We start from the raw sequence: 8,217 nt of genomic DNA, 5'->3' as shown, positions 1-8,217 counted from the left end.
ACTGCCATGTCCAAGTCCAACCATCTTGAGAAGAAGAGTGGCTGATAAAATGTTGCATAGAGTAAATCAAAACCTCCATATATCATGACTAAATAAACCCGTTCTAAGACACTTGGGCCTGCCTAGATCAGGAAGAAGTTGTCCAATTTTGATACTTGATCTAAAGATGGATTTAACCCAATGTTGTCATTGTCTGCCTGAATCTCCTGATACATATCCTATGATCAGAAAATCCAGAAAAAAAATGACCTGAACCAGTTATTTTTCAAATAAATCTGGAAAACGGGCGAAAATATTTTTAAAATTTTTGAAATAATAAATTTTTGACACGTGTCTTTATCTGGTTAAAAGTTGGGCGATTCAGATGGATTCACCTCCAAATCGGTATTGCTCGATTCATCTGAATTGTTCCAAACCAGTCAGGGTCTGAGACAACACTAACAACATTGATCTAACCTGCACGTGACTAGGTTTTGAAATTTCTTTTTAATTGAAGAAAACCAGGGAACTGTTTTCGCGAAAAACCCCCACCTCGAGCGTGTATTTTGGCACGCCCGTCAAGGATTTTCTGCAGAAACGTCTGTTTCCGCTGTTTGTGTTGTCCGGTGCGCCCTGCAGAAATGCACGTCAGTCGATGCATTTCTGCGGAAAACAGCCATTTTCCATGATACACAAGCGGACCCTTAGGAAGGAAAATCAATGACACTTGGGTCCAAGATTACCATCCAAAAATGGGATGCCTTTTGGATTTTAGCGGGAGCTAAAAAAACAAAAATAGATGTAAAATGTTGAATATCTTCATTTTTTAGCAATGACAACTTAAGAGAACGGTTTTGACAAAAATAAAAATAAAAAACAAGGAACTAATCCAATATGAAGAATCTCTTGCTCTTTTTCTCAAATGTGTGAATGAGTCAAGGATGCATATGAATTCCTCGGATCTCAGATCCAAAAGAGATCTTTGGATTTGAGATCCGAACTACCCCCTCCCCCCAACAAAAAGAAAGTCAAACAAGAAGTCATCAGATCTGTCCTTCACTCCCCTTGTTAGAGCGTTTGAATTGCCTCGGATCATGGTGTGAGAGACCCGCACCACATCAGCGTGCCCTACGCTACCGCAGATCCTCCGATCTCATATGCAAGAAATTCAAGCACACCGTAAAATGAACAACTGCTAGGACTGTCAACGGGTCATGTACCCCACCCATCAGGGTGCCCAAACACGTTCAAATAACAAGCACTCATGTTCAAGTTATGTTAGGTCAAGAAATTAGAGTATCAAACCTGAATAGAGGGCATCCAAACATTTTCTAAATAAAAATATATAAATAAAACACTAGGGTCAGGCAGGTCAAGCCGAATATTCGGTAAAAATTATGGAGTAAAATGCCCTACAATTTACCAAATCTGCCAAATGAACAATATCAAAATATTTCAATTTTTTTCTTATCATTTTTTATCTAGGTACAAATTTTTGAATTTTGTATGTCATGATGCTAAAACAATACACCCACAAAACTCCTCAACAAAATCACATATGAGGTTGTGATTTTTCAAAAAAAAAAAAAAATGAAATTTCAAACAATTTGTGAAACTTGTAACAAGTTTCATGCAAAAAACTACGAAAATCATAAAATTTGCAAAAGTTTGATAATTGCAAAATTGTTGACGAGTATCACTGAAATTCTAAAATATTTATAAAAGTCAGATATAATGAAATCTCTTATTCTAATCGCACCCATATTGTGAAATTACTTTTTCTTACGAAATTTTGTCTCATATAAATGACACTTTGTTTCACAACCCATTTTTTCCCTCCGAATGCCCTATTTTCGCAACAACTATCGTTCTTGTGGTCTTCAATCCTTCTAAGGATCTTTTGACGATATTCTGATAACATTCAAGCGAATATTTCAGTGGGAGACAACTTTACAAAAATTTCTCATCGATTTTTTCTATTAGTTTCCTCGATTTTTTTTTTTTGGGTTTCTGTCGCATATAAATGCACATATAGTTACTTATTTTTCTGTCTAATTGGGGTTAGGGTTGATTATGCACAAATATTGAATAGAAGTTGATTGTGTGGAGTATTTTGGTTTATTATAGGTTGTTGGTTTTTAAAGTTGTTAACTAAGTGATACATTGTGTAGTTGAACTAGACAGTTATGATGATTGCTGAAATGATATTTGTAAATTACGGTAGCACTGAGCAACCCCTTTAGAGATCTATAATAGTTTCTAAAAATAACAATTATAAGAAACTTTAGCATTAATGTATCAAAAAACTAAAAAATATGGAAGAGTTAGTGGTCTTTCGGTATAAGTGTGTTCCAAAATTAGATGATGAAGACATATAGATACATCTCTTAGATGACAATAATGTACAATAAATGTTATATAAGAGCAACATTTACTTAGTTGCTAGTAAAACTACACAGGACGTGGTGAAAAGTGATGTACAAAAATAAAATGATGAAAATCTTGTAGATAATGTCCATCTATATCATCCACCAACTATTAAGCTCACTCCTCTGGCGAACGTCCCACTGTTCCCAACAATCATGGATTAGTGAAGCGGTATCAAAGCGACCATACATATGGTGAATCAGTAGACAACCTTGTTGTGAAAAAAAAAACCTTTGAAGTGGATTTCATGTGTTATTCACGAAGCTTGCATGATAACCCATAGATGATTCTAAAAGAAATCATGAACGACCTCAGTCGCAATGTAGGTGTGGATGTTTTTTATAAACAAGCATGGCGTTGTCATAAATTGACTAGGCTGATGCTATATGGCTCATTCAAGGAGTCCTCCAGGATGTTTCATATTTATTATTATCATTTGATGACAATTGACCTTGGATCAATAATATTCATTGAGATTGATACAGAGAGTAGATTTATGTATATGTTTCTATTTTTTTAGCCATGCATCAATGGGTTTGTCAAAGGATGCCCTCTACTTCTTATGATAGATGACACATTCTTAAAAGAAAAATACATAAGTACTTTGTTATCTTTCCACATTATTGATGCTATGAGTGATATGTTTCCCGTAGCATTTGGAGTGGTGGATAAGGAGTCAAAGAAGTCATAAAAATGATTTTTAAGGCATTTGAAGAATCAAATAAATATCTACGATGATGAAAAGCCCAAGGTTAAACAATAGTTGACAGTTATCTCAGATAGGCACAATGAGTTTTTGTATGCTGTCCCTCGCACATGGCGTAACTATCATTATGAATATTGCATGAAGCATATGACAAAACTTTTAGAAGAAATTTGGTGCACCACTTAGTGCATATTGATGGTGCATCACCAAAGCACCCATAAGACGACAATGTTATTTTTATATTTCAAAGATCCATGTGCAAAGTGAAGAATCATACAAATATGTTGTTGATAAAATAAAACTGATACATTGGGCTAACAGTCATTTTCTCACTAGAATGTACAGGTACTTAAATTCTAATATAACGAAGTGCATTAATTCGTGGATTCTTCCTATACGTGACAAGCCTTTAATCCCGCTTATTGAGAAGATTTGTCTAATGTTGATGAAACTTTATAAGAAAATAAAGACTAATGAGGAGAAAATGACTAACATTGTGGTGCCTAAGGTAATTACAAAAATTAAAGAGCTTCAGATAAAAGCATAAAAGCTACGTGTGGTAGAAGAGTATTGCCTTCACCATGGTTATGAAGCCCATGACTGGAAGCACGACTACTATGTTGATCTTGAGAGTATGCGTTGCTCTTATGAAGAGTTGCAAGTTAGAGAGATTCCTTGCGAGCATGCCATCACATGCATTTTGTATGAGAGCAATCTTTCAGATGATTACTGCGATAAGTTCTATACAGTTGAATCGTATTGAGTTATATATGGTACTTATCCATTTCATCTGATGACTAATAATATCCCACATGTCACTCCTCCGACCCTTATTCTCGTCTTACCACTAACACCAATTAAGAAAGCAGGGCAACCTAAAGTTAAGAGACGAAAAATAAAATAAAAGAAGGTAGCACCATACAAGTGCAGCGTATGTCACGAGCTTAACCACAATAGGCAGAAACACGATTAAAAATAATGTGTGAGTATTCTATGCATTTACAAAGTAGTCTATGACATGCTTCTTTATAGTTTGCATAATATTTTTTTAATATTGTGCGTCTTTTGTTCACGTATTCATTCTGTTTAATGTTATGTTGTAGGTTAGTTTACAACAATGATGAGTCTAAGCCGAAGGATGTACTTGCGCTTGTGGATGAAAGTTGATGAAGGCGACCATTGTGCTTGCAACAATGAAAGTTAAAGTTTGAGTTTTATTTTTTAAAAGAATGAATTTTGTATATATATATATATATATATAACAAGGAATGAAGTTGTTTGATTCTTGTTTTTTGAGTAGAATGCATTATTTATATAAAAGGAGAATAAATTGTGTATGTAATAAAGAATAGAGTTGTTTAATTCTTATTTTTTGAGTAGAATGAATTATTTATATAAAAGAAGAACGAATTGTGTATGTAACAGGGAATGAAGTTTTTTTATTCTTATTTTTTGAGTAGAATGAATTATTTATATAAAAGGATAATGAATTGTGTATATAAAAGAAAATGAAGTTATTCATTTATGAAGGAATTTGATAAGATACACATGAATTTTAGTTTATTTTTTAAAATCAGAAAAGAATTTTGCAAGGTAAATGCGATTTTCAGCTTATTTTTTTTAAATCGGAAATAAATTTGGCTCCACTATTGTGAAAATTTTTAATTGCATCGTGCCAATATTGCAAAAATCTTTTTTCTTGCAAAATCTCAAAATGTCTTTTGTACGAGATTCACCGAAAAAATCGCTAGAGGGGGTCAAAATTTGGGGTTTACAAAAATAGAGCATCTGGATGAAAAAAAGTGGTTGAGAAACAAAGCATGGACTTTAACAAAATGAAGTCACTCATACATTATATTCATTCCATTCTTTTACAAAATAAAGCTACCCATACATTGCATTTATTTCATTCTTTTACAAAATGAAGATGCCCATCCATTGCATTCATTTAATTCTTTCACAAAATGAAGACACTCATATATTGCATTCATTCCATTTTTTATAAAATGAAGTCGCTCATACATTGCATTCATTTTATTCTTTCACAAAAATATTGGTTCTCACAGTGTCTTTGATTGTGAGAAAATAAAGTATCTCACTCATATCATGTGATCGAACACTGACTGTGAGATACGTTGGAAGAAAACATATCTATTCAACTATCACAATTCGTTAGAGCGGGATGACCTCAAGAATGCTGCATATCCCACTCAAATCACATGATTGAAAGCTGATTGTAGATTTCATTTCCTATCTCACTCATACCATAAGATGCCCTTACCGGAAGCGTCGTCGATCTTCTCATCGTCAATGATTTTTTGTCGATATTCTTGGCATCAATGATTTTTCGTTGATCTTCTCACTAGGGATGGCAGTGGATAGGGGAAAAGCGGGGCTCCGCCTTGCCCCGTTTGGACCGGGGATGAAGGGTATGAAACGGGGATGGAGGCGGGGACGAAGGTTAAAATCCATCCCCGTCCGGGGATGGAGGCAGGGATGGACATACACTTTTCCCCGCCCCGTCCCTGCCACGATTCCCGCCTAATCCCTTCTCTGACCCCGTCCCCACCACTATTCTCCGCAATAGCCCCGCCCCGCCTCATCCCTGTTTGAACCGAAGATGGAGGACGTGAAACAGGGATGAAGGCGGGGGTGAAGGTTCAAATCCATCCCCGCCGGGGATGGAGGTTCTAATCTTGAGGCGGGGCGGGGGTGGAGACCTTATCCTCCACCCCGCCCCGCCCCGCCCCACTGCCATCCCTACTTCTCACCTTTAGTGATTTTTCAGTAATGAATCACAATCGATCTTCTCACTGCCACCACTTGGTCATGAGAAAATGACCCTAATTTCTCACTTGTTGGATACCACAAAAAACCTAGTTTATGTGAAACCCTAGCTTTGCTTTTATACTATTCGTAGGGAATTTTGCAACAAAAAATAATTTCACAATACCAGTGCGATAATTATTTTGAAATTTGCAAGATATGAACTTTTGCAACACTAGAAATGATTTTTGCAATGTGCATTGCAAAACTCGTGACATGTTTCACAAATTGTTTGGAGTTTGCAAATTATTTAGAATTTCGCAACCTCATATGCGATTTTGTTGAGGAGTTCTATGAGTATTATTTGAGTATCATGACATGCGAAAATTAGAAATTCCCACCTGTGAGGGATAAAAGCGACAAAAAAATTGGGAACCTGCGATATTATTCATTCATCTAATTTGGTAAATTGTGAGGCATTTTAAAAAGCACGTCATTTTGGCCGTACAATAAGATCATTTTTTATAAAAATTATTGCCCAAACCCAATGCACTTGTTCTTAAGATAGACCATAGTCACATACAGGATACAGGTTAGCACTTTTTATGTTCAAACCTAGATATCTGCGTTCAAGTTGGGTTGGGTATTTGATGGACGAGTGGAGCGCAAGAACCAGGTTCATAAGGATCTATTGAATTGAAAAATCTTTAAAAGGATGAGAGATTTAGTTGTCAATTCAGAGTTGAAATATGAGACAATTTCCACTTTTTATTGAATTTTTTGTTACTTTCAATTGTTTGTAGCATTTATTTTCAACTTTCTGTTTAATTATTTCTACATAATCCTAGATAATCTAAGGTAGCTTCTGCTTCGGGTATCAAATCTGTAGATTTCAGGAACACCCTTCTTGAATCGCTACATCAGTACTTGAGAGGAACCCTATATACAAACAGCCTTTGCTTACTTATGCTTAGGATTTAACAGTAAGGTGGAGGCTCAAGCTCTGTTTGGTACAAAAGATTTTTTTTTTGGCAGAAAAAGAGTCATGCAGGTGCAAGGAGACTCTTTGCCTCGCTTGTTATGTTGCACGTTAATGTGGGGCATCTTTATGCAGACAAAAAAATGTGCCACCGCATCTCTTCACACAACAAGTGTTCAGTTCAGATTTGGGCCTTCCTCCACAAGATTTAAACAAGTTCTATTCTGTTTGTTATCCGAACCAGACACGTGTCAAACAGAGATAGGCGGCACACTTGCTTAGTGCAATCACATTGCACCTGATCCCTGCTCAGCATTTTGTAGGTCAATGTGGGCATTGGTATAATTTACATTGGCAATGCGAAGTTCCCTACCCAATTACTAAGGCCATATGGCACATGCAGCACTATCCATGATCCAGCCAACCTCATCAATGACGCAGTTCCTAAGGATTTTGAAGGAGGTGCCTTAAGCTAAGCCACAAGAAGCTCTAAATCTAAAGGCTAAACCTAAATCTGAGCCCAAGGATGAAGTAATAGAAACCTAACCAATCTCACAGTTGATATTCAGTGATGATCTTGTCTTGGGTTTGTTGGTGGGCTTCCTCTTGCATTCCTGTAGATTTTTTCACCTAACCTCTGCCTGCCATTATCACGGCATCACGCCAGTTAACTGCAGATCATTTCTTCCAAATTCAAATTTGTTGCTTCCAAATTGTTATGAATTGTTTATTTTTGATACGTCAACTTCACTCTTATCAATACATGTCAACTTTTGCAAGCATGTTAGCACTGTTTGGAATGTACAAGCCACAAAACCTAGAGGGTGAGAGTGTCTTTGGTATGAAAATGGGGAATTGATTTCTTAGGGAATTAAGACTTTTTCCCAACACATGCGCTCGCGCACACACATAAAAACTGTTACATCTTAGAACAAAGTTCTTGTGCTTTCAAGTAAAAGCATCTATGCCTTCGTAGTTGTCTCCACTCTGCGCAAGCCAATGCGTAGCATAAGCCCCAGGGGCAGGGGTCCTAGCCTCGGAGTTTTACACTGCCATCACGAGGGCACGATATGCCAGACTGAGCCAGCACGACCAGGTCTTTGTGTCGGATAGGGTTTCTTCGAGTTATTAATCTAAAAAACAAAGTAAAAACATCTATACAACAACAACAACAACAACTATGCCTTCATCCCAAAACAATTGGGGTCGGCGATATGAACCAAAAAAGAAAATCATTCTGGGTCTTCCACATGAATCCTTCTCCTCCAATCATTTCTATCCAATGCCATGTCCTGGGTGGTAAAGTAAAAACATCTATGCCTAAAATAATACATAGACTATCGTATGTCTGAACCATGAA

This window comes from Nuphar pumila, chromosome 7 (genome assembly GCF_984573655.1).
Source record: "Nuphar pumila chromosome 7, dmNupPumi1.hap1.1, whole genome shotgun sequence".
In the NCBI taxonomy this organism is placed as follows: Eukaryota; Viridiplantae; Streptophyta; class Magnoliopsida; order Nymphaeales; family Nymphaeaceae; genus Nuphar; species Nuphar pumila.
This window is presented reverse-complemented; position numbering follows the sequence as displayed.